General features: G+C 50.9%; 1 protein-coding gene across 1 annotated transcript in view; it reads right to left on the bottom strand.

Annotated features, from left to right (window-relative positions):
- Nucleotides 1-26044, bottom strand: part of LOC147724906 (uncharacterized) — a 1184129-nt gene that overhangs the window by 1076245 nt on the left and 81840 nt on the right. The window lies entirely within an intron of this gene.

Raw genomic sequence — 26044 nt, 5'->3', positions numbered from 1 at the left:
AACTCTAAAATCCCCATAAGTGTTGTCTGGATTAGTGCAAGGTGCTTCCCTTAAACAAGTATGCACCATACACTAAGCTAGCCTCCCACACATGATAACAGCTTTTTAGGGTCTGCCAGCAAACTAGTGCTGCTTCCAACTACAGACCAGATTCTGCCTTCCTGCTGTTGAGCTTAAATCGAGCAGGGGAAGGTATAACAATAGGTTTGCTTTCAAATGGAGGTGTGACCACCTCGCAGACAAGACTTAGTGTAGTGGTGGGCTGGGCTGGAGTAGGGGGGCTTTACAGTGCCACCAGACTGCTTTGAGGTTTATCTTTGGTGCCCTCCTTGCATACTCCAGTTTGACTTAGTTCTGGAACCCTTGATTCCTGCCCTGGTGCAAAACTGGACAAAGGACAGGGGAGTATCCTCCCCTATGTCCAGCCCCTCCTCTGACAGGACAACCACCTTGCCCCAACCCTTTCCCTAGGTTACCTAAGGGCTTGATTGTTGCTGGGTCCTCAGATTTGTTGTGGAACAAGACTCACTTCTGAAACCAAATCACTGTTCGACTATCTGGATACTTGGACTTTGTTGGAATTCGACTGGAACCAAGACTGCATCAAGGAAGACTCCTGCTGCTCCTGGTTTCGCTGTTCTTCAAGTCTTCTGCATCGTTTGTGCTTCATCCAACTTCTCCAAGTGGCCTGTGGGCATCAAGGGCATCTAAAGTAATCTCCCTTGGAGTGAAGGAGCCATTCCTCTGCATCTACATGTCAACGTAATGAAGCTTACCGGTCTACTGCTCCTGTCATCCTAAGGACTTCCCAAAGCCCGGGAACATAGGTGGAGGTTCTGCAGCTCCCTCGCCTGTCTTTCAAGTAAGGTTGAGGACAGTATCCCTCATCTGAGCCGCTGAGACCAAACGCTTGAGCTCCAAGCCAACTTGCAGTTGCCAAGGCTTGTTCGCTCTGCACCTAAGAGATCTTTGGACTACAAGAAGCTCCAGCATTGCATCCTCCGAAGATCAGGTTCCTCACTGCATCCCTTGCACCGTGGCCTCCATCTTTGGTGAGCTGCATGAGGTTCTTTTGCGACTCCTGTGCCTTCAGCATGTGGATCCTCTCAAAGGTCTTCATTTCCTTCAGTTGCTTCTCCTGCTTGCTCAGGGTCTGCTCTGACTATCCTGTTCTTGGTGAGTCCCTAGGAACTTGTGTTGCAGGGATTCTGCGCAAACACAGAACTATGTTTGGGATTATGGGACCTCAGTATGCAGGGACTGAGATATCCCACCATATTAGTACCCATGAGCCCAGGACCTATAGTGTCTAACTTGCCCTCCTACTCACTCACAGAGAAACAAGTAATTAGACATCCCAGAACACAACACTCCTGACTCTCTCAGGAATCGCGGTTGCCAGACACACCCTTTCGCTCACACTCTTGTACTCATCCACAATAAGATATGACAGAGACATGAACAATTTAAAAATATTTATTTGAACTAACGTGGTCAGGTTTGCAGTATATGTGCCACAATCAGCAGAAAAATGCCTAACACAAATACGCTCAGCATAGCAAGTAGTCTGTAAATCATTAAAGGAGCTATCCTATCCTCCCTCCTTTAGTATAGAAGCAAGATGAACAAGTTACTTACCTTCGGTAACGCTTTTTCTGATAGATACAGTATCTGCCTGTGGATTCCTCACCTTGTGAATATCCCCCTTGCATCAGCAACATTCGGAAATTATTTTTGTAGCTTCGCGCCAACGTGGACGACATCATAGAGGCATGGCATCGCGCGCGACTCCGCTGACGTCACCGACACCATAATAGGCCCACGCCGGCGTGATGACATCAGTTCAGCCTTTTCTTTTGTGCATTCGAGGCACACGGACGAACCAATGACAGTATATACACAGTATACACAGTACATAAATGTCAAGATAACACACACAGTGTGAAGCAAATGCAGGAAAGCAATTGAAATAAAACATTTCCTTGACAATAAAATATATAGACATTACATTACAGTAACTCAGGTTTAGAAGAGTGGACAACGAGGAGGCGGGTGGGTCAGTGAGGAATCCACAGGCAGATACTGTATCTACCAGAAAAAGCGTTACCGAAGGTAAGTAACTTGTTCTTCTGATAGATACATCTGCCAGTGGATTCCTCACCTTGTGAATAGAGTCCCACAGCAGTCCCCACTCCCAGGGGAGGGTGTCCACTCTCCTATACCAGAAAATCCTGGAGGACAGAGCACGCAAAGTTACCGTCCCTCCTCACCTCAGCATCCAAGCAGTAATGCTGCGCAAAAGTGTGGAGGGAGGCCAAAGTAGCCGCCCTACAAATTTCCTCAACAAGAGACACATTTAGACCATCTGTACAAAAAGATAGATTTAGTGGAGTCACGCCTGGCCGAAAGAATGACATCCACCACATTGTGTGGGAGAGAAAAGGAATTCAGGTTGCCCCGTTTAATATCCAGGCATGAAGGTGTAAGGTCTGGAGGTGGGGGTGTAGAACCTGCCCCTCCATCTGAGAGAGGAGAGCTGCCCTGAAAGGGAGATGGAGCGGCGGGCACGAGGAGAGGTGGAGTAGATCTGTGTACCGCACACTTCTTGGCCAATCCACGGCAATCAATATAACTTGGGCCCGGTCTTGGCGAATCTTCCTCAGAACCCGAGGAATCAAGGGTATGGGGGGAAACGCGTAAAGGAGCCGTGAGTCCCAACTCAACTGAAACGCGTCCCCCAAGGCTCCCCGCATCGGATACTGGAGGCTGCAGAATTACAGGCAGTAAAAATTCTCGCGAGTGGCGAACAGGTCCACCTGAGTAGTCCCTCACGTCGGAAATACGTGACCAACCACCTCCGGAGGAAGCCTCCACTCGTTGTCGGCCGAGAACTGCCGAATGAGACTGTCTGCACGCACGTTCAGAACCCCGGCCAGATGATTTGCCATCTGACAAATCTGATGGTCCTGAACCCAGGACCAGAGACGCAGAGCCTCTCTGCAGAGACACTGCGACCCTACTCCTCCCTGCTTGTTGGCATACCACATCGCGGTGGTGTTGTCCGTCAGGACTTGAACCGATCGGCCGGGAAGGGAAGGCAGGAAGGCCTTGGGTGCCAAACATATCGCCCGCAATTCCAGAAGGTTGATGTGAAGCAACCTTTCCTCTGAAGACCAAAGATCCTTGACCTCCAGATCCCCCAGATTAGCACCCCACCCTAGAGTGGATGCATCCGTTATCACTGTAGCAACCGATGGAATTGAAAAGGCTTTCCTTGAGACAGGTTGACTTCCACTCCACGCCAAGCCAGATCTGCTGCACTTTCTCTGGAGATCCTCACAGAGTCCCTGAGATCTCCGTGTGCTGATACCACTGCCTGCGGTGGCACCACTGGAGCGCCCTCATGTGCCAACGTGCATGGTTGACCAATTGAATGCAGGAATCCATCAGACCGAGCAGGCGAAGGACCTCCAGGACTGGAACGACCGCTCCAGTGTGAAATAAAGGAATCAACTCCTGTATGTCGTGAATCCTTTGAGGTGGAGGGAATGCACGACACACAGTTGTGTCCAGTACCGCACCTATGAACAGGTTGCGCTGGGAGGGCACCAGGTGAGATTTGGGTACATTTATCGAAAAACCCAACCTGTGTAACAACTGAGTTGTTTCTTGCAAATGATGGAGCACTATCTTTGGGGATTGGGCTTTGATCAGCCAATCGTCCAGATACGGGAATACCGGCATCCCCGATCTTTTGAGATGTGCCGCCACCACAGCCATCACCTTGGTGAAAACCCGAGGTGCAGTAGTAAGACCAAACGGTAAGACCACAAACTGGTGGTGCTGTGAACCCACCGTAAAACGGAGATACTTCCTGTGCGACTGCAGGATAGGGATGTCAAAATATGCATCTTGCAAGTCTATTGACACCATCCAGTCTTCTTCCATCAGCGCCTGAAGAACCTGTGCAAGGGTGAGCATCTTGAACTTCTCCTGTTTCAGGTAAAGGTTCAAGATCCTGAGATCCAGGATTGGATGAAGCCTGCCATCCTTCTTGGGTATCAGGAAATACCGGGAGTAGAATCCCTGACCCCTTTCCTGCTCTGGAACCAACTCTATTGCACCCTTTCTTAACCGTGTCTGGACTTCCTCCTGCAGAAGTAACAGGTGTTCCTCCATGCAAAAGCCTTGGCAAGGAGGGTAATTTGGAGGGAATTCCCGAAAGGGAAGAGCATACCCATTTTCTACGAGATTGAGAACTCAAAGATCTGATGCAACAGATTCCCAATCCCGTAGAAAATAGGTAAGCCGACCCCCTACAGGACCCGCATGATCCTGAATGGCAGATCTAGGGCTGATTTTCTGTGGCTGGGAGGTTTGAAGAGGTGGTGGAGGAGGAGGCCTGATGTCCTCGAGGACAAGCTCTTTGCTTACCCCTGTAAGAACTGTACAGGGGGTTTTGCTGCTGCTGCTGCTGCTGCAGTTGACCTTGCTGGTAGGGGCGAAAGGAAGAACGTCCAAACCCTCTATACCTTTTGGTAGATGAACCCGTGGTCTGCAGCACCAAAGATTTGGCAGTAGCCCTACTGTCCTTATATCTCTCTAAGGCTGCGTCAGCTTTTTTTCCAAAAAGTCCAACACCGTCAAAAGGCAGATCCATTAATGTGGCCTGAACGTCCGCCGAAAAGTCAGATGACTTCAGCCAGGCAGATCTCCTAGATGCAACAGCGGTTCCCATGATGCAAGCAACCGAATCAGCAGTATCCAGCCCACTCTGGATCACCAGCGTGCAGCCACCTGTGCATCAGTCAACACTTCCTCAAAATCCTTCCTGTTTTCATCAGGACTTTTAGGAGCCAACAGACACAGCGAATCCATAAGGGCATGAATGTATCTGCCCATAAGGCAAGTGGCATTAGTTGACTTTAAAGCCATACTTGCTGAAGAAAAGGACTTCTTAGCAGTCTGGTCCTGTTTCTTGGCATCCTTATCCACAGGCACTTGAGGAAATGCGCCCACAGTCTTTTTAGAACAGGCTGTCTGAATAACAAGACTTTCAGGTGAAGGATGTGACATTAAAAATTCAGGGTCCCCAGGCGCAACTCTATACCTCCTGGCAACACTTTTAGACACTGCAGGAGCTGTTAGAGGCTTGTTCCAAACCTCCAAAATAGGCTCAGTTAAAGCCTCATTAAAAGGGAGCAACAGCGCAATTACAGAACTTGGGGAATGGAGAACCTCAGTCAGAAGATTAGATTTAAATTCGACCGTAGGCAAGGTTAAATTCAAAAGTTCTGCAGCCTTCCTCATGACCATGTGGTATGGCTTAACATCCTTTAAAGGGGCATCAGATACAGATGGCAGCTCCCATTCAGGAGAAAGCTCCAGACTACTAGCCTCCGCTAGATCTTCAAAACAATCATCTTGAAGCTCACCTTCCTCCATCTCAGCCTCAGTGTTCCTATATTTTTGTTCTTCCAAGAGGCGCTGAGCATCCCTCCTAGAACTCTCCTTCAACAGCTGCGCCATCGGATCCGTAGGGATCGACTCGGAAGGCCCAGGGTGCTGTTCACGAGGTCGACTCGGGGCAGGCGACATCGGTATCGGCGTCGACGACCTCAGCGGAGCTGAGTACTGCCAAGGCGGCGTCAGAGCCGGCATGAAAGGCATAAAGGGAGCTGGAGCATAGGAGTGGGGAACTTCTAAATTAAAAGCCAGAGGACCCATAGGACCCGAAGGTGCATCAGAGGGGTACCATGCTCTAGAAAAGACACCGTGCATAGCATTTAAAAATGCCGAAGGGTCTTGACCTGGGGCCGGGAAAGGAGGGTGAGAACCCTCAGACTGACCCTTTACAGGCTCCAGATTTGCCTCTTCTTCCACACGTACTGAACCATCATCCAAAGGGACCTCTTCATCTTCTCGAGCTGGGGACGGCACCGGAGATGGATTCGGAACCGGAGTCGGTGAATGAGCTCGCTATTCCAAATGTACAGCCTCACCTTCTGGATCCAAGACTTCCGTTGATGGAGACACAAAATCCTTCCCATGCTTCTTCTTCGGCGACTTTGGTCTCGTGTCCGAATCCTTACCAGAGTGATGTCGAGACCCATGCCTTCGTTTCTTATATTCTGTCTTCGACTTCGAAGCATGATCAGATAAAGACTTCGAAGGCGACGCAGTACGGGATCTTGACCGTGCCCTCGACTTCAACCTTGCCCTTCTCGAACGTGATCTCGAAGTCTTCTTTTCTTTACTACCTCTCAACTTCGCCATCAGAAGCTTGGTCTCCCTCTCACGAAGCGCCTTCGGGTTCATTTTTCTACACGTAGAGCAGCCGTCGATATCATGGTCCCTACTCAGGTACAGATACAATCCTCGTGCGGGTCCGTGATAGACATCATCTTGCCGCATTCTCTACAAGGTTTGAACCCGGTCTTCTTAGTCGACATCGCTAGAGACACAAAGAAGCAGGAACATCGAGAAAACAGTAACAAAGTTACCAACAGCTACAGAGATTCCCCGAAACCGTTAGCGTCAACGACGCAAAAATAGGGAACTGATATCATACCGCCGGCGTGGGACTATTATGGTGTTGGTGACGTCAGCAGAGTCGCGCGCGATGCCGTGCCTCTCTAACGTCGTCGACGTCGGCGCGAAGCTACAAAAAGAATTTCCGAATGTTGCTGACGCAAGGGGGATATTCACAAGGTGAGGAATCCACTGGCAGATATATCTATCAGAAGATTATATTTCAGAAGATCTCTGGACGTTATCAGCAGACCCTGTACCTCAGTCTATAGCTGGTAGATCTACATCACAAGTGCTGTCATGCTCTTCTCCGTGGAAAGGGCCCTCTCCAATGTGTGCCACCTATCCGTACACACTCATATGACCAAAAGTATGTGTTCCCAAATGATAATTGCACTGCATGTTTTGTCTAGCTGCTAGGAACTGGTTCACTGATAGAATATTGAAACAAATATATAGATTACAAAAATATCATCTCCCATACCTACACAGGTAAGTACAAAAAAATTGAATCAAAAATATCAATGGAAAAAAATAGATGTAAAAAATATAGAATAAAAATATATATAAAATACAATAATATATATTAAATGTTAATATTCATTTAAACAAAATTAATTATTTGTAATATATATTTTTACAAAATATGACAAAAAAACTTAATTAAAAAAACACACACACATAATAATTTATACATATATATAATTACTTTAACATAATTAATAAACTATTATCTTAAATTTATTTTAAAACTTTAAAATTATATAAAAATATTATACATATATAAATATTTAAAATATTTAAAAAAATCTAAAATAAATTAAAACATTTGTCTATGAAAAAATATTTAAACTTAAATTACCCAATACAATCAGTGCAACAGTAAAACAAATGTTGGATAGCAAAAAAATAAAATGTACTCTTCCAACTCCAGTGAGTGCAACAGTAGGGAAAGTGTTGGGTGGCGGAGGAGTAAAAATTACTATTCCCACTCCAAACAGTGAAACAGTAGGGAAAGTGTTGGCTAGCGGAATGTTGAAAAGTACTATTCCCACTCCAGTAAGAGCAACAGTGGGGAAAGTGTTGGATAGCGGAGGGGAAAAAATAATAATTCCCACTCCAGTGAGTGCAACAGTAGGAAAAGTGTTGGATATCGGAGGGGCAAGCATTACTATTCCCACTCCAACAGTAGGGAAAATGTTTGATAGCGGAGAGGTAAAAATTTGTATTCCCACTCCACTGAATGCAACAGTAGGATAAGTGTTGGATAGCGGAGCGGTAAACAATATATTCCCACTCCAGTGAGTGCAACAGTAGGGAAACTGTGGTATTGCAGAGGGGTAAAAATTACTAATCCCACTCCAGATAGTGTAACAGTAGGGAAAGTGTTCGATAGTGGAGAGATAAAATTTACTATCTCAACTCCAGTGAGAGCAACAGTAGGGAAAATGTTGGATAGCAATGGGATAACAATCACTTTTCCAACTCCAGTGGGTGCTGCAGCAGGAAACAGCAACTAGAGACCCCCATTTCTAACAGGAGGAAATTGGAGACGCTATCTCCTCACAAGCCACGTTTAAGACTCCTGGTCCAGATGCTACTATGCAGCCTTCAGAGAGACACTGATCCCAAAAATCCATGCCCTCTTTGTAGAAACTATAGAGAGGGGTGCCTTCACATCAGTCACAGACAGCGCAACCATCGCGGTTATACCCAAGGTAAGCATGGGCAAAATTTGCAAATTCGCGTTCCGCAAATTCGTGCAAAAGCAAATTCGCGATTCGCATAATCCGTGCGAATTTGCGGATTTTTTGCCAGTTTGTGAGGGTTTTTGCCAGTTCGCGAGGGTTTTTTACAAGTTCGGTAACGCAAACTTTCTTGTGTGGGCGCAATGGTCGCGACCATGTTGTTTCCACATGTCCAGCCTGTTTGCGACCCTGTGGTTCATTGCAGCCACCCTCCGGTTCATCAGTGCCACCCTCTGGTTCATCACTGCCACCCTCTGGTTCACCACCACCACCCTCTGGTTCATCACTGCCAACCTCTGGTTCCCCACTGCCACTCTCTGGTTCATCACTATCACCCTCTGGTTCACCACTGCCACCCTCTGGTTCTCCACTGTCACCCTCTGGTTCATCACTGCCACCCTCTGGTTCACCACTGCCACCCTCTGGTTCATCACTATCACCCTCTGGTTCACCATTGCCACCCTCTGGTTCACCACTGTCACCCTCTGGTTCACCATTGCCGCCCTCTGGTTCACCACTGCCACCCTTTGGTTCACCACTGTCACCCTCTAGTTCACCACTGCCACCCTCTGTTTCCTCACTGCCACCCTCTGGTTCATCACAGCACCCTCTGGTTCATCACAGCACCCTCTGGTTCACCACTGCCACCCTCTGGTTCATCACTGTCACCCTCTGGTTCATCACTGTCACCCTCTGGTTCACCACTGCCACCCTCTGGTTCATCACTGCCACTCTCTGGTTCACCACTGTCACCCTCTGGTTCATCACAGCACCCTCTGGTTCATCACAGCACCCTCTGCTTCATCACTGAAACCCTCTGGTTCATCACAGCACCCTCTGGTTCACCACATCACCCTCTGGTTCACCACTGCCACCCTCTGGTTCATTACTGACACCCTCTGTTCACCACTGCCACCCTCTGGTTCACCACTGCCACCCTCTGGTTCACCACTGCCACTCTCTGGTTCACCACTGCCACCCTCTGGTTCATCACAGCACCCTCTGGTTCACCACTGCCAACCTCTGGTTCATCACAGCACCCGCTGGTTCACCACTGCCCACCCTCTAGTTCACCACTGCCACCCTCTGGTTCACCACTGTCACCCTCTGGTTCACCACTGCCACCCTCTGGTTCGCCACTGCCACCCTCTGTTTCATCAATGGCACCCCCTTGTTCATCACTGCCACCTTCTGGTTCATCACAGCACCCTCTGCTTCTCTACTGCCACCCTCTGGTTCATCACTGTCACCCTCTGGTTCATCACTGTCACCCTCTGGTTCACCACTGCCACCCTCTGGTTCACCACTGCCACTCTCTGGTTCACCACTGCCACCCTCTGGTTCATCACAGCACCCTCTGGTTCACCACTGCCAACCTCTGGTTCATCACAGCACCCGCTGGTTCACCACTGCCCACCCTCTGGTTCACCACTGCCACCCTCTGGTTCACCACTGCCCACCCTCTGGTTCACCACTGCCACCCTCTGGTTCACCACTGTCACCCTCTGGTTCACCACTGCCACCCTCTGGTTCACCACTGCCACCCTCTGTTTCATCAATGGCACCCCCTTGTTCATCACTGCCACCTTCTGGTTCATCACAGCACCCTCTGGTTCACTACTGCCACCCTCTGGTTCATCACTGTCACCCTCTGGTTCATCACTGTCACCCTCTGGTTCACCACTGCCACCCTCTGGTTCACCAATGCCACTCTCTGGTTCACCACTGCCACCCTCTGGTTCATCACAGCACCCTCTGGTTCACCACTGCCAACCTCTGGTTCATCACAGCACCCGCTGGTTCACCACTGCCCACCCTCTGGTTCACCACTGCCGCCCTCTGGTTCACCACTGTCACCCTCTGGTTCACCACTGCCACCCTCTGGTTCATCACTGTCACCCTCTGGTTCATCACTGTCACCCTCTGGTCCACCACTGTCACACTCTGGTTCATCACGGTCACCCTCTGGTTCACCACTGATACCCTCTGGTTCACCCCTGCCACCCTCTGGTTCAGCACTGTCACCCTCTGTTTCACCACTGCCACCCTGTGGTTCACCACTGCCACACTCTGGTTAACCACTGCCACTCTCTGGTTCACCACTGTCACCCTCTGGTACATCACAGCACCCTCTGGTTCACCACTGCCACCCTCTGGTTCACCACTGCCACCCTCTGGTTAATCACAGCACCCTATGGTTCACCACTGTCACCCTCTGGTTCACCCCTGTCACCCTCAGGTTCATCACAGCACCCTCTGGTTCACCACTGTCACCCTCTGGTTCACCACTGCCACCCTCTGGTTCACCACTGCCACCCTCTGGTTCATCACAGCACCCACTGGTTCACCACTTCCACCCTCTGGTTCACCCCTGCCACCCTCTGGTTCAGCACTGTCACCCTCTGGTTCACCACTGCTACCCTCTGGTTCACCACTGCCACTCTCTGGTTCAGCACTGCCACCCTCTGGTTCATCACAGCACCCTCTGGTTCACCACTGCCACCCTCTGGTTCACCCCTGCCACCCTCTGGTTCATCACTGCCACCCTCTGGTTCAGCACTGCCACCCTCTGGTTCATCACAACACCCTCTGGTTCACCACTGTAGATTATGGGGGGAAAGCACACCTGCCCAGCCTCAACTGAGATGAATTAATTTGGGGCTGGTTAATGTGTCACTGAATTTGAGCTTCAAGTCTGACGCCTGCTTTCTTAGCTGTAAGTGCTTCTTGTTGCAGTTTAAGTTTTTTTTACAGGAGCATTGTGCCATACTTGTAACTATTCTCTGACCCTGCTTTGAGGGTCAGAGTTGCAAGTAGGCAACTGAACTCTGAAGGGGTCCCTCAGGAAGCACTACAGGGAATGGCTACAAATTAGCTTGAACTTTTGCACTTGCTAAGTGCTTTCAGTGTGCAAAATTCGTTCAGCGCGATTTTGCAGATTTTACGCCCAAACTTAACCCAAGGTACATCCTCCACCTCCCTCCTGCGCTCAGTACTGCCCAATTTCACTCATCAATATAGTCAAAATCTACGCAACCATCCTCGCTGCTTACATGAAGCAAGTGCTTCACACCCTCACTCATCATGACCATTGTGGGTTCATGCCATGCCGCAGTATGAGGCACTGTCTCAGACGCCTACAGTTAGCCCTCGATCTCCGTTGTCGCCTTTCACCATTCCAGGTCCTAGTGCTGCTTGACTTTGAAAATGCCTTTAATTTGGTGATCTGGTGCTACATTGGGGATGTTTTGGAGAGAGGGGGATTCGGGCCCTCCAATCAGAGCATGGTGAAGGTCCTCTACTCCACTCTGTCAGCCAGAATCCTCATAAATGGAGCACTGTAGGATGCCTTTCCAATCAAGAGGGGGAGTTGCCAGGGATGTCCACTTTCCCCTTTCTTATTCGCACTCGCAATCGAACCATTGGCATGTCATATCCGAACTGATGGCCAGATCCAGGGCTGGTAGGAATCTCATGAGGAACAGATCACCTTTTATGCTGATGACATCCTCTCCTATCTGGTAGACCCGGCCCGATCTGGACCAAGATCTCTCCTCATCCTCCACCTGTTTGAAAAGGCGCGGGCTACATCTTAATCCGGCCAAATCTACGGTGCTGCCTCTCCATGTCTCGAGGGAGTGTGTAGATTGGCATACGACCATTCCCTTGAGTAGGCACTCATTCAAATATCTCAGGATCTGGGTGACACTCCTTCCAAAATTGACCTGGTCCCTTAACCTCACCCGACTCCTCATGCACATAAAAGATTATCTCAGTTGTTGGAAGACTCTTCGACTAAACCCCCTTGGCAGAGACGCACTTTTTAAGATGATGATTCTACCCCCACTTTTATACACCATTCAGAACCTTCTGCTCCATCTCCCCTGCAGCTGGTTCCATGACCTAGATGGTGTAATCACGACCTTCGTTCCTCGGGTGGGGCGAGATCACGACTGGCTCTCACAACGTGTCAACGACCCACATATGATGGGATGACAAACCCATTCCTGTACTATTTGGCCACTCGCCTCTTAGTGATCCACGATTGGCTTAAAGGTGGATGGCCGGACTTCACCTATCGACTGGATACTAGCAGTTACCCGCACAGTCCTCCTGGCATGGCATTCCGCTTTGCAACACTTCCACTGTGACACCAAACTCTCAATGCAAACACCGTTGTGGCATGGCACTTGGCTACGGGAGGTGGTGACCCTACCAGGGTTCCAGAAATTGGATTTAATTGGCATAACTTGTTTGGGAGACAAATGGAAGGAAGAGCACCTGTCCTCCTTTCGAGACCTCCAACAGATGTATTCCTTGCACTCCGCCCAATTCGTTGGGTACCTCCAGTTGCAACATTTATCACTCCCAGGTTAACAACACCCCATCGACAATAGAACCTTTTAAGGCCCATTGGGATCGGTGGCTTGAACCTAGAGAGATTGGAGAGATGCCCTGATGGCCCCTAGGACACTCACAATCTCCACTAGGCTCCGCCTCATTGAGATGTACTCCCTCCACTGTGCATATCTTACCCCTGTGCGAGTCCACAGGGCATGCTTCCTCCCGACACCACATTGCCCGCGCTGCAAAGCAGACTTCTATCACATGGTTTGGTCCTGCGTCTTCCTCACCAAATACTGGGCTTCCATTGTCCCTGAGTTGAGTGAAGTGCTTGGGTGGGAGGTTCCCCTCAATCGCCGTGCCCTTCTCCTGGTAGTGATGGAGGGACAGGATGGCTCTCGGGCAGACAAGTTATTCCTAGGGCCTGCCATTCTTGTAGCCAAAAGGGACATAGCAGCAGCCTGGAAGGACTCAGTGCCTCCCTCCTTAGCAAAATGGTGCAGAGGCGTAGATTGTTGCCCCACCCAAGAAAAAACTGTCTACAAAGCAAGGGGGTGCCCAGCTAAGCATAAATGTATATCAGGCAAATGGGTGGGACCGTTGGTTGGAGTGTCCACTATTCGTGTGGAGTCACATTTCATACAAGCAGACTGGGGAAATTTCTTGTAACTGTATTGCAATACCTGACATATCAAAATGGTGCTATGTTGTTTTTCCTAAAAATGGCAATAAACCTGGTTATTAAAAAAAAATACAAAAAAAGTCCCACCTTTTACAACTATAAACACCACAACACACACCTAAAATTGATGTACACAATTACCATAATTAATTACCAATTAATTAATTAAAATTAACAACCAATTGTTAATCTATATTAATAAAAATGTAAATGCTCGTTTGTTCAAAATTGGAAATCTCCGAAAGTTCTTCACTGATTGCTTTGAAATTTTGACACAACACTGGATTCGAACACGCACGTGTATTTATATACACAATGTTGGAATCTAATACGCACGTGTCGAATACGCACGTGTTTTTAATCGAAAGCCCGAACAGGCACATAAAAATGTCAATGTTCGTTTGTTCAAAATCTTAAATCTCTGAAAGTTCATTACTGATTGCTTTGAAATTTTGACACAACATTTGATTCGATTAAGTGTGTGTTTATGTTTACATAATGTTGGATTCGAATACGCGGGTGTCCATTACGCGTGTGTTTTTAATCGAAAGGCTGAACAGACCCTATCGATTTGGTTGCTGTGCAACAACTACAAGGGACGCATAGAGACAATAGTCTACATATATTAGGATGGACAGCTGGTGTCAGGATGGCAGACAGGGAAGTGGGTGGAGGGAGGGGGCGGAGTTGGTTCACTTTGCAACATTAAGAAAGGACGCATAGAGACAATAGTCTACATATATTAGGATGGACAGTTGGTGTCAGGATGGCAGACTGGGAAGTGAGGTGGAGGGAGCGGGGAGGAGTTGGTTCACTGTGCAACATTAAGAAAGGATGCATTGAGACAATAGTCGACATATATCAGGACGGACAGTTGGTGTCAGGATGGCAGACTGGGAAGTGGGTGGAGGGAGGGGGGAGGAGTTTGTTCACTTTGCAACATTAGCGCGTGATTATATATACACAACATTGGATTAGAATACGCGTGTGTATAATACGCGCGCGTTTTTAATCGAAAGGCCGAACAGACCCTATCAATTTGCTTGCTGTGCAACAACTACAAGGGACGCATACAGACAATAGTCACAAAAACATGTTATATACCCACAAGCATTGTCAAATTAAACATATTCGAAACGTGCGCTTACTCTTTTCTTTCTCTTCCATTTAACCAGACTGAGCCACAGCAACGCGTGGCCGGGTACAGCTAGTTAATAATAAATTACTTTACACATTAACATTATACCATCTCAATAAAAAAAAATGAATAAATAAAAATGTAATCAATACATTTAATATAATTAAAATACTTTCCACCTTATTCCCCTGTAAACCCACATCCCGCTATGGACCTGAAAACGCAAAATTCAAATGTAAAAAAAAGTATTATATTTAATATAATTAAATTACTTCCTACTCTATTCCCCTGTCAACCCACAAGCCGCTACAGAACTAAAAGTGCAAAATGTAAATAAAAAAACAATAATAAATTGAATACAATTAAATTACTTCCCACCATATTCCCCTCTAAACCCACAACCCACAGCAGAACAAATAGTGCAAAATTCAAAAAATGTAGTTTTATACCTACTAAAAATGTAACACATATATTATAAATACAAACAATTCTTATACAAAAAACAAACATATATAACATACACTTTAAGCAGCACCTGCCGCAAAGTCAAATATGCATGCTGTGCATTTGCATGCACAAAGCGGCAGGCACAGCGCGGTGCCTGCCGCATTGTGCATGCAAATGCAGGGGGGTACCATAGGTACCCCCCATGTGCACCCCCCACCCCCCAACACCCTGGGGGCTCGCAACGGGCCCCCAAAAACAAAAGACCACATGCTTTTCCACGGCGGTAAAGCCGCCGTGAAAAAGCATGTTTCCGCCTGCATCGTAATATGGCTGGCGGTGTCTTGCAGACACCGCCACCATATTTGCGTACACCCACCGCGGATCAGTGGCGGACGGACTTGCCGTCCGCCGCTGATCCCAACGCCATCGTAATGTGGTGGTTGCTGTTTTCCCTCACCAAGGCGTGGAATTCCGCATCCTCCAGCCCGGCGGTGGCTTCCGCTGGCCCGGAGGATGGGGATTCACCGCAATACTAATCGGCCTCTATATTTTTGCAAACGATATTAAACACTTCGATATTTTTAAAATCGATATTACTTACCTGAAATCGATCTTGTTGACCACAATATTCTTGCTGTCCATATTTCTGACCCACAATATTGTTGACTCGATATTTTTGCAATTCGATATTTTGTACTCAATATTCTGTCTCTGCACCCTTGGGCCTGACCCGAACAGACTAACAAGGGGCATTGTTGTTCGACATTGTTCACAATGCTCAGACTAATCCCAGGAACGAGCAAAGTGTAAAAACCACAGTAAGTTCTTATGTGAAAGTTGCAATGTGGCACAAGCAAAATAACCTTGTGTAGTAACATTCGCAAAACAGTGGACAGTCTGCAACGTGCTTATGCTAACATAGGGAAGACAACAATGCCCATGTGGGCCATGTGACACTTGCTGGTCCGAACGTTTGCATCTTTTCGCTTTCTATGCCATTTGCAGCTTGCAAGAATTGTTGGTGCTCCTGTCGTACACCAACCACCTAGAGACCGAAACGACATTCAACGCGAGACAGCTCTTGCACATGTCCTGGTCTTCCTCGACGTCATCTGGTCCCCAACGCTGCAGCGACAACGTCCCCGTCTTCACTCCTGAATCTCTTGACATCGGTGGAGATTTTGCATCTGTGCCTCATAGTCACTTCTGAGAAGCATAGAATCTATCCTCTCTGCTTGCAGGTTCTTCACTTCAAGAATGCACTCTTGGATTCCACTCTACTGCTTTACAGGCTTCTCCAGAAGCATCTTCTTTCAATGTCGTCTACGGTAGGTTCAGATGTCAATTCATCCCTATGCACTCAGCTTCCCTGATTCTTCGGGTGGGGCGGTTCTCAAACCTTACATGCTCCAAAGGGTTTCTTTGGATGGGTGAGAGGGAGGATAGAAAGTAGGAAGGGTAATGGACTGGCATAGGTGGAAGGGAGTCACCACCTTAGGCAGAAAAGCAGCCCTGGTCCTGAGTAAAATCCTTTAAGTATGTATGGTAAGAAAAGGAGGCTTTGAACTCAAAGCCTCGAGCTCACTCACCCTCCTAGCCGAAGTGATAGCCACCAGTAAGACCATTTAAAATGTCAAATGTCTCAATGGACAACTATGCATAGGTACGAACGCACAACCTATCTAAAAAGTTAACACCAGATTCAAATCCCATTTTGGGCATAATAAAAGGGGGTTGGAGGAAACATGTTTGTCAGCCCCTTAATGAATCTTAAGACTATTGGAGACTTAAATAGAGAAGGCTGAGGCAAACACAAAAATGCTGACAATGCTGACAAGTATCCTTTAACAGTGGCCACAGCACAACCCTGCTGAGCCAAATAAAGTGGAAAACAAAGAATATCAGAAAGATGAGCTATTAAGGGATCAGTAGATTTCTCTCTCCGCACCATTTAACAAACTTAGACCAACGTAAAAGCACAGAGACTTGGTGAAGTGTCGCCTGGCTGACAGTATAACCTCCAAAACGTCAGGCGGGAGAAAAAAATAATTCAAGTTGCCCCGTTCAATCTCCAGGCATGAAGTTGCAGGCTCTAGAGGTGGGGGTGTAGAACTTGCCCCTCCATCTGAGAGAGGAGGTCTGCCATGAGAGGGAGACGGTGCGGAGGGTGCGACAAGAGGTACAGACGGTCCGTGTACCAACCCCTTTTTGGCCAGTCTAGGGCAATTAATATGACTTGGGCCCGGTCTTGGCGAATCAACCTCAGAACCTGAGGAAATAAAGGGTATGGGAGGAAACGCGTAAAGGAGTTGCGAGCTCCAACTCAACTGAAAAGCATCCCCCAACGCTCCCTGCCTTGAAAACTGGGCACTTCAGAATGACAGGCAGTGTGCGTTCTCGAGAGTGGCGAGCAGGTCCACCGGAGGAGTTCCCCACGTCTGGAAGATGTGCCGAACTACCTCTGAAAGAAGCCCTTACTGTCGACTGAGACTGTCCGCACGCGCGTTCAGTACTCCGGCCAGATGATTGCCTCAAGCAAATCCGTTGGTCCTGAGCCCAGGACCAGAGCCACAACGCCTCTCTGCAGAGACGGTATGACTCTGCTCCTCCCTGCTTTTTGACATACCACATCGCAGCAGTGTTGTCCGTCAGGACTTGAACCAACTGACCAGGAAGGGAAGGGAGAAAGGCCTTGAGTGCCAAACGTATCAACCACAATTCCAGAAGGTTGTTGTTAAACAACCTTTCCTCTGGAGACCAAAGACCCTTGATCTCCAGATCGCCCAGATGTGCGCCCCACCCTAGGGTAGAGGTATCCGTTATCACTGTGGCCAAAGTTGGAGGAAGATGAAAGGGTTTTCCTTGAGACAGATTGCCCTCCTCGCTCCACCAAAACAGATCCACTGCAGCTTCTCTGGAGAACCTGACTGACTCCCTGAGATCTCCAATGTGCTGATACCACTGCCTGCAGAGAGACCCCTGAAGCGCCCTTATGTGGCAGCGTGCATGGTTGACCAGCATGATGCAGGAAGCGAACAGACCGAGTAGGTTAAGGACCTTCAGAACTGGTTCAACCGCTCCATTGTAAAATAAGGGACTTATTTCCTGAATTGTTGAGAATCTTTGTGGAGGTGGGAAAGCTCGACAAACAGTGGTATCCAGTACCGACCCTATAAACAGGTTGCGCTGTGAGGGCACCAGGTGAGACTTGGGTACATTTATCGAAAAACCCAATTTGTACAACAGCTGGGTTGTAACCTGCATATGATGACTCACCATTTCTGGCGACTCTGCTTTCAGTAGGCAGTTGTCCAGGAAGAGGAAAACAGGGATCCCCGACCTCTTGAGAGGGGCAGCCACTACGGCCATCACCTTGGTGAAGACTCAAGGTGCGGTAGTAAGACCAAACGGAAGGACCGCAAACTGGTGGTGTTGCTACCCAACCGTAAAACGGAGAAACTTCCTGTGCAACTTCAGGATTGGAATGTGGAAATACTCATCCTGCAATTCGATGGACATCATCCAGTCCTCTTGTTGTAGCGCCTGAAAAACCTGCGCTAACGAACAAGTTACTTACCTTCGGTAACGATATATCTGTAAGAAACATTAGTTAGTGTTAGATTCCTTACCTTAGAATATCCCCAGGCGTCAGTCTGGATCCGGAAACTTTTGCGTAGCAGTACCCCTGCGCGTCGGTAGGCGTCGTCTGCAGGCGTCCCCTGCGGCTCCGCGTCCGTCGTCGGCGTCGCACGCCGTGATGACGTCGCTGGAGTATATAGACGCCGCCTCCGCGCGCTGACGTCAGTTCTTTGTACACAGCTTTTCCGCGCCAGGAGACGCAGAGCCATGAGAGAACCAACACTGGTGCCATGTAAAACTAGGGCCCTGAAAGGGATGACCTTAACCTTAGGTATCAGTTCGCAGAACGGGGAGGATGGGTGGGTTCGGTAAGGAATCTAACACTAACTAATGTTTCTTACAGATATATCGTTACCGAAGGTAAGTAACTTGTTCATCTGAAAGAAACACGTTAGTGTTAGATTCCTTACCTTAGAATAGATACCCCAGCAATACCAACCCCGGTGGTGGGTCTGCGAACCAATACATTCCTACACCAGAAAGTCCTGGAGGACAGAACGGCCAAAGAAGCCATCCCTCCGGACTTGACTGTCCAGGCAGTAGTGCCTCGCGAAAGTGTGCAGCGAGGCCCACGTAGCCGCCTGGCAAATGTCCTGCAAAGGGACTCCCCGGCCCAAGGCAGTAGTAGCCGCCGTGGCCCGAGTGGAATGGGCCCTCAGCCCAACAGGAGGCTCCTTCCGAGCCAAAGAGTAGCACGCTTTGATGCAGAGAACGACCCATCGAGAGATGGTCCGTTTATGGACCGCCCGTCCCTTCTTCGCACCCACGTAGCCAACAAACAGTTGGTCATCCACCCGGAACTGGCGTGTGCGATCCATATAAAATGAAAGCGCACGTTTTGGGTCCAGACGGTGGAGCCGCTCTTCATCCTTTGAAGGATGCGGAGGCGGGAAGAAGGAAGGGAGGGTGATGGACTGCCCGATGTGAAAGGCCGAAACAACCTTGGGCAGGAAAGAGGGTCTAGTCCTCAGAACCACCTTGTCAGGGTGAATGGACAAGAAAGGAGGTTTGACAGAAAGAGCCTGGAGCTCACTCACCCTCCTGGCAGAGGTGATGGCAACCAGGAAAGCCGTCTTTAAAGTCAGGAGACGGAGAGGGCAAGAATGAAGGGGCTCAAAGGGAGCACACATCAGAAAGGTCAGAACCAGGTTCAAATCCCACTGAGGCATCACAAACGGAACAGGTGGAAACATGTGAGTGATGCCCTTCAAGAATCGAGTTACAATCGGGGATTTGAACAAAGAAGGCTGATCAGGAAGCCTTAAAAAGGCTGAAAGGGCAGAAAGGTAGCCCTTGATAGTGCCCAGAGCAGAGCCCTGCTGGGCAAGAGAGAGAAGAAACAGAAGAACCTCGGAAAGAGGGGCAGAGAGTGGATCCACAGCCTTTGCTGTGCACCATGCCACAAATCTGTTCCACCGACAGGCGTATACCGACTTAGTGGAGGGACGCCTGGCTGCCAGAATTACATCACAGACTTCAGGAGGCAAGTCAAATGGCCTCAACTGCCGCCGCTCAATCTCCAAGCATGGAGGTGGAGACTGGACAGGTTCGGGTGGAGGACTGTCCCCTGCTGCTGCGACAGAAGGTCCTCCTGAAGAGGCAGGCGGATCGGGGGACCGACTGACATGCTGAGTAGCTCGGGATACAAGTACCTTCGAGCCCAGTCCGGAGCCACAAGGATAACTTGGGCCCGGTCGTGCCTGATCTTCTTCAGCACTCTGGGCAGAAGTGGTATAGGCAGAAAGGCGTATAACAGACCGCAACTCCACTCGCGCCGAAAGGCGTCGCCGTGCGAGTGCCGTCTTGGAAACTCCAACGCGCAGAACTGATGACATTGCGCGTTCTCGTCTGTGGCGAATAGATCTAACCAAGGCTCTCCCCATTGCAGAAAGATGCCTCGCGCCACATCCGAGTTCAGACGCCATTCGTGATCCATCGAGCACCGACGGCTGAGTTCGTCCGCCCTGGCGTTCAGGGAACCTGCCAGGTGTTGAACCGTCAGAGTCACGCCCTGACGTTCCAGCCATTGCCAGAGGCGCAGAGCCTCCTGGCAAAGGGTTCACGACCCCACTCCGCCCTGTTTGTTGCAGTACCACATGGCGGTGGTGTTGTCGGTGAACACCTGCACTACACTCCCGTTGACAAAGGGGAGGAATGCCTTCAGTGCCAGACGAATCGCCCGCAGCTCCAACAGGTTGATATGGAGCCGGGACTCTGCCGGAGACCAGATGCCTCTGATCTCTGCCTCTCCCAAGTGGCCCCCCCAGCCCTGGAGGGACGCGTCCGTCACGACAACGTGCTCCGGTTGGGGAAGGGAGAGGGACCTGCCTCTGACCCAATCGCGGTCCGTAAGCCACCACTGCAGTTGTCTCGCAGTGCCCTCCGAGATCAAGACGTGGTCGGACAAGTTGCCCTGATGCTGGGCCCACTGAAACTTCAGGTCCCACTGCAGAGCCCGCATCCGCCACCAGGCGTGATGCACCAGAAGGATGCAGGAAGCCATCAGTCCCAGCAGCCGCAGCGTCAACCTGACCGAAACCCGGGATAGCGGCTGAAAGATGGGAATCAAAGCCTGAATATCCCGGACCCGCCATTCCGGAGGATAAACCCGAAACTGCGCCGAGTCCAGAACCGCTCCGATGAAAAGGAGCTTTTGAGAGGGACACAGGTGTGATTTCGGCACATTGATGGAGAACCCCAGGTCGTGCAAGAGGTCTGCCGTCATCTGAAGGTGGTGGACGACTGTTTGGGGCGAGCCCGCCTTCAACAACCAGTCGTCTAGGTAGGGGAAGACTGAAACCCCCAACCTGCGCAGATGGGCTGCGACCACCGCCATCACCTTTGTGAACACCTGTGGGGCGCTGGTAAGGCCGAAGGGAAGCACGATAAACTGAAAGTGCTCCTGGCCTACCGTGAACCGCAGGTAACGCCGGTGGGCCGGCAGGACGGGGATGTGAAAATAGGCATCCTGCAAGTCCAACGCTACCATCCAGTCTTGTGGGTCTAGAGCAGCCAAGACCTGAGCTAACGTCAACATCTTGAACTTCTCCTTCCGGAGGAAGCCGTTGACGTTCCTTAGATCCAAGATAGGACGTAGGCCCCCCTTGTCCTTCTTGGGTACCAGAAAGTAGTGGGAATAACAAGCACGCCCTACTTCTGGCCCAGGAACGTGCTCGATGGCCCCCTTGGCCAAGAGGGCCGTAACTTCCTCCTGCAGAAGTGTCAAGTGGTCCCCCGACACACGGTGGTTCTGCGGTGGCATGGCTGGAGGAGTGGTCTCGAAGGGGAGGGAGTAGCCCCTTCGGGCGATTCGCAGCACCCACCTGTCCGAAGTGATCGTGCGCCAGTGAGCGTGGTGATGGCGAACCCTGCCACCCACTGGCGTCACATGGGGCCGAAAGCACGGACTAGGAGGATTTTGAGGCAGATGCTGCGGGGGGAAGTGTGGTCTGACCCCGCCGTCGTCCCCGACCGCCGCCACGGCGGTTTCCACAGCCGCCACCACGTTGAAAGGATTGTTGCGGCGCGTGGCTGGCAGCACGTGTGGGGGCGCCCCTTCCTTGGCCACGAAAGGGACGAAACGAACCCGTTTGCTGACGCTGGGTCGAGAGACCCAAGGACTTGGCCGTGACCCTGGAGTCCTTGAAGCGTTCCAGCGCGTGGTCCGCCTTGTCACCAAACAGGTGACAGCCATCGAACGGCATGTCCATCAATGTATTCTGGACATCAGCCGAAAAGTTGGCGGATCTCAGCCAGGCGTGGCGACGAATCGCCACCGTCGTTGACATAGCCCTGCCCAGCGAGTCGGTCGTATCAAGACCACACCGTATCGAATATTTCGCTGCATCTCGGCCCTCAGCCACAGCCTGACCGAGTTTTGCCCGCACCTCCATGGGGCATTCTGGCAGCAGTTCCGCGACCGTGTCCCACACAGAGTGGGTGTAGCGGCCCAAGAGGCAAGCGGTGTTGCAAGACCGCAGGCCCAAACTAATGGACGAGAAGACCTTCTTGCCAAACTGGTCATACCTCTTGGATTCCCGGTCGGGCGGGGCAGACGGGAATGCGGACTGGGAGGTCGAGGCCTGGATCACCAGACTCTCAGGAGTGGGGTGGGTAGACAGGAACTTGGGGTCGTCCGGACAAGGACGGTGGCGCCTGGCCACGTTCCGATCAACAGGTGCACCTGAAGCGGGCCTGGACCACGTGCCCAACAGAACGTCTGACAAGGCTTCATTAAACGGCAGCAGTGGCTCCTGTGGGCATGACTGCGGTTTGAAGACCTCAGTGAGGATGTTAGGCCTCACGGCCGCGACGGGGAGCTCAAGGTGTAAGGCCTTGGCAGCCCTCATCAGCACCACTGAACATGCAGCTCCCTCCACCGATGCCACGGTTGGAGGAGAGATCAAACCAGGGTTAGGAGAGTCGTCCAGACCACTGGCATCCCCCAAGTCACCTGTCCAGTCCGGGTCATACTGGCACTCGCGTGACAGAGGGTCCTCGGACCCCTCCCAACCTTCACCGAACTCTTCATCCTCTCCGTATTCGGAGTCAACGATGTAGACCGGCTCCTCGGGGTTCATGGGCCCCATCGGCGCCGGGACCGGCGTCGAGCGACGCCGGTCCGGCTCCGCGTCCGGCGTCGGGGAAGGTAGGGGAACGGCGCCGCCCGGAGCCGGCGTCGGAGCCCCGCTGCCGGCCGGAGCCGGCACCGGAGAACCGGCGCTGCGCGGGGGCGGCGTCGGGGGTAACCCCGATGGTAACGGCGCCGGAGAGGCCGGAAGACCAGCCGGCGCCGATCCCGAAGGCCCTTGCGGCGCCGGGGTCGGAGCCGTCGGCGGCGCCGGGGCCGGAGCACCCGACGGCGCCGAGGCAGGGACACCCGAACCGCCAGGGCCCCCAGACGGTAGCACTGGGCCCGAAGGCGCCGTAGGCCCCGTCGGAGAAGCGAGCGCCCTCATGGCCATGAGGAACGCCTCGATCTCCTCAGGCGTCGCGCCGTGCCCAGGGACCGGAGGGTATGAGGCAGGCCGCGCCGGCGACTCTCGCGGAGCCGCGGGGTTGGGGTCACCCGAGCCCTCGGCCGCATCGCGCGAGCGTCGGGGGGAGTCGGGGGTACCATGACGACGCCCCGACTTCTTGTGCTTCTTACCTGATGAGCCTGACGAGTGGTGTCGACTTCCGGAACGCTCGGCGCGGCTCCGCGACCGCTCCCTCGAACGCTCTCTCGACCTCCGGCCGGACCGGGACCGCTCCCGGTCCCGACGTGGGGCCGACACCCGGAGCTCCAGTAGCTTGCGGGACCGCTCCCGCCTAGCCTTGTTGGTGAGGGCCCGGCAGTCAACGCAGGAGTCCACGTCGTGGTCGGGGCCCAGACACCGGAGACAGAGGCGGTGATGGTCTGTGACCGACATCGTGCGCTCACAGTCATCACAGTGCTTGAACCCAGGCATCCTATCAGGCACAAGGAGAGAAATAACTATCGAAAAACTTGGTCAAAAGACCGGAGTACTGCTCTTCAGATCTGCGTCCACTGGCGCGGAAAAAAGAAGAACTGACGTCAGCGCGCGGAGGCGGCGTCTATATACTCCAGCGACGTCATCACGGCGCACGACGCCGACGACGGACGCGGAGCCGCAGGGGACGCCTGCAGACGACGCCTACCGACGCGCAGGGGTACTGCTACGCAAAAGTTTCCGGATCCAGACTGACGCCTGGGGATATTCTAAGGTAAGGAATCTAACACTAACGTGTTTCTTTCAGATGTGAGCATCTTGAATCTCTCCTGCTTGAGAAACCGATTCAAGATTCTGAGGTCCAGGATAGGACGTAACCTGCCATCCTTGTTGGGAAGCAGGAAATACCAGGAGTAGCATCCCTCACCCCTTTACTGCACTGGAACCACCTCTATCGCACTTTCTGTAACAGCGTAAGAACCTCCGTCTGAAGGAGAAGCAAATGATCCTCTGTGCAAAACCCCCGACAAGGAGGGTAAGGAAGGGGAAATTCCCTGAAGGGAAGAGCGTACCCATTCTCTACAAGATCTAAACCCCAAAGGTCCAAAGCCATTAATTTCCAGTCTTGTAGAAAATGGGTAAGCCGGCCTCCCACATGACCCACCTGATCCCGGATGGCGAATCTAGAGCTGCTTTCCTGCATTACCGGGAGGGGTGGGGCGCTAGAGGAGGCGGAGGAGGAGGAAGAGGGCTGCCGTCCAGCTCCAGAAAGGTGACCTCTGCCTTTACCGCTGTAGGATTTATACAAAGGGTTCTGTTTTTGCTGTTGCTGCTGCGGCTGATGGGAACGAAAGGAAGATTATCCCAAAACCACGGTACCTTCTGAAGCCATAGCCTCTTGCCTGATACTGCAATCCTAAGGATTTTGTTGTGGCCTTACTGTACTTAAATCTGTGCAAAGCAGAGTCTGCCTTTTCCCCAAAAAGCTTAGAGCTGTCAAAGGGAAGATCCAAAAGAGCAGCTTGCACATCCGGTGAAAAATCAGAAGACCTCAACCATGCATGTCTCCTAGTAGCAACAGATGAACCCATTACCCTTGCCACTGAATCTGCAGTGTCCAAGCCCAACTGGATAACTTGACGAGCAGCAGCCTGAGAGTCTGCCAAAACTTCACTTAAATTACTCCGGTCTTCTTCGTATAATTTAGGAAGAATCTGCTTGGCAGAGTCCATAAGGGCGTGAATGTATCTGCCCACAAACAGGTTGCACTTATGGATTTCAAAGTCATACCAGCTAACGAAAAGGCTTTCTTCGCAGTCTGCTCAAGCTTCTTAGAATCTCTGTCAGCCGGTGCTTGAGGAAAGGAACCCACAGACTGCTTTGAACATGAAGCCTGCACCACCAAACTCTGAGGTGAAGAATGAGAAGAAAGAAACTCAGGGTCCCCTGGGGCTGGCTTATACCTCCTAGAGACAGATCTTGAAACTGCAGGAGCAGAAAGGAGATTAGGCCAAACCTTTAGTATAGGTTCCGTCAGGGCATCCCTGAAAGGCAAGAGAGGCTCAACCACAGAGGAAGGAGAATGAAGCACCTCTGTAAGCAGATTAGGCTTATATTCAGCCATAGGGAGCTGTAAATCCAAATGTTCAGCTGCCGTCTTAATAACAACATGATAAGGTGACACATCCTTTGAAGGAGAAGCTTTCTGTGATGCAAAATCCCCTTCCAGAGAAGCGTCCAGTCCACTAGCCTCACACAAGTCTTCAAACAAGTACTCAGAATTTCACCTTCCTCCATGTCACCAGCCGGTTATTGCTCTTCTTCAATCAACCTCTGCTCTTCTCTCCTAGAGCACATCTTCGGCTGTGGCGTCGGTGGCGCCATTCAAGCATCAACGGCTCCGGCAGCGGCGTTGAAGGTGGATCCATAAAAGAAACCTGCGTCGAATGAATCCGTGAACAAGGGACGCGAGATGGAGCTGGGGACTGCCTATATGGCGTTGACATCCTCGGCGCCAGAATCTGCCATGACGTCTCCATTGGCATATATGGCATGAAGGGGG

Source organism: Lissotriton vulgaris, chromosome 4_1 (genome assembly GCF_964263255.1).
Source record: "Lissotriton vulgaris chromosome 4_1, aLisVul1.2, whole genome shotgun sequence".
Classification (NCBI taxonomy): domain Eukaryota; kingdom Metazoa; phylum Chordata; class Amphibia; order Caudata; family Salamandridae; genus Lissotriton; species Lissotriton vulgaris.
The sequence above is the reverse complement of the archived record's forward strand: the minus strand, read 5'-3'. Positions and strand labels throughout refer to the sequence as shown.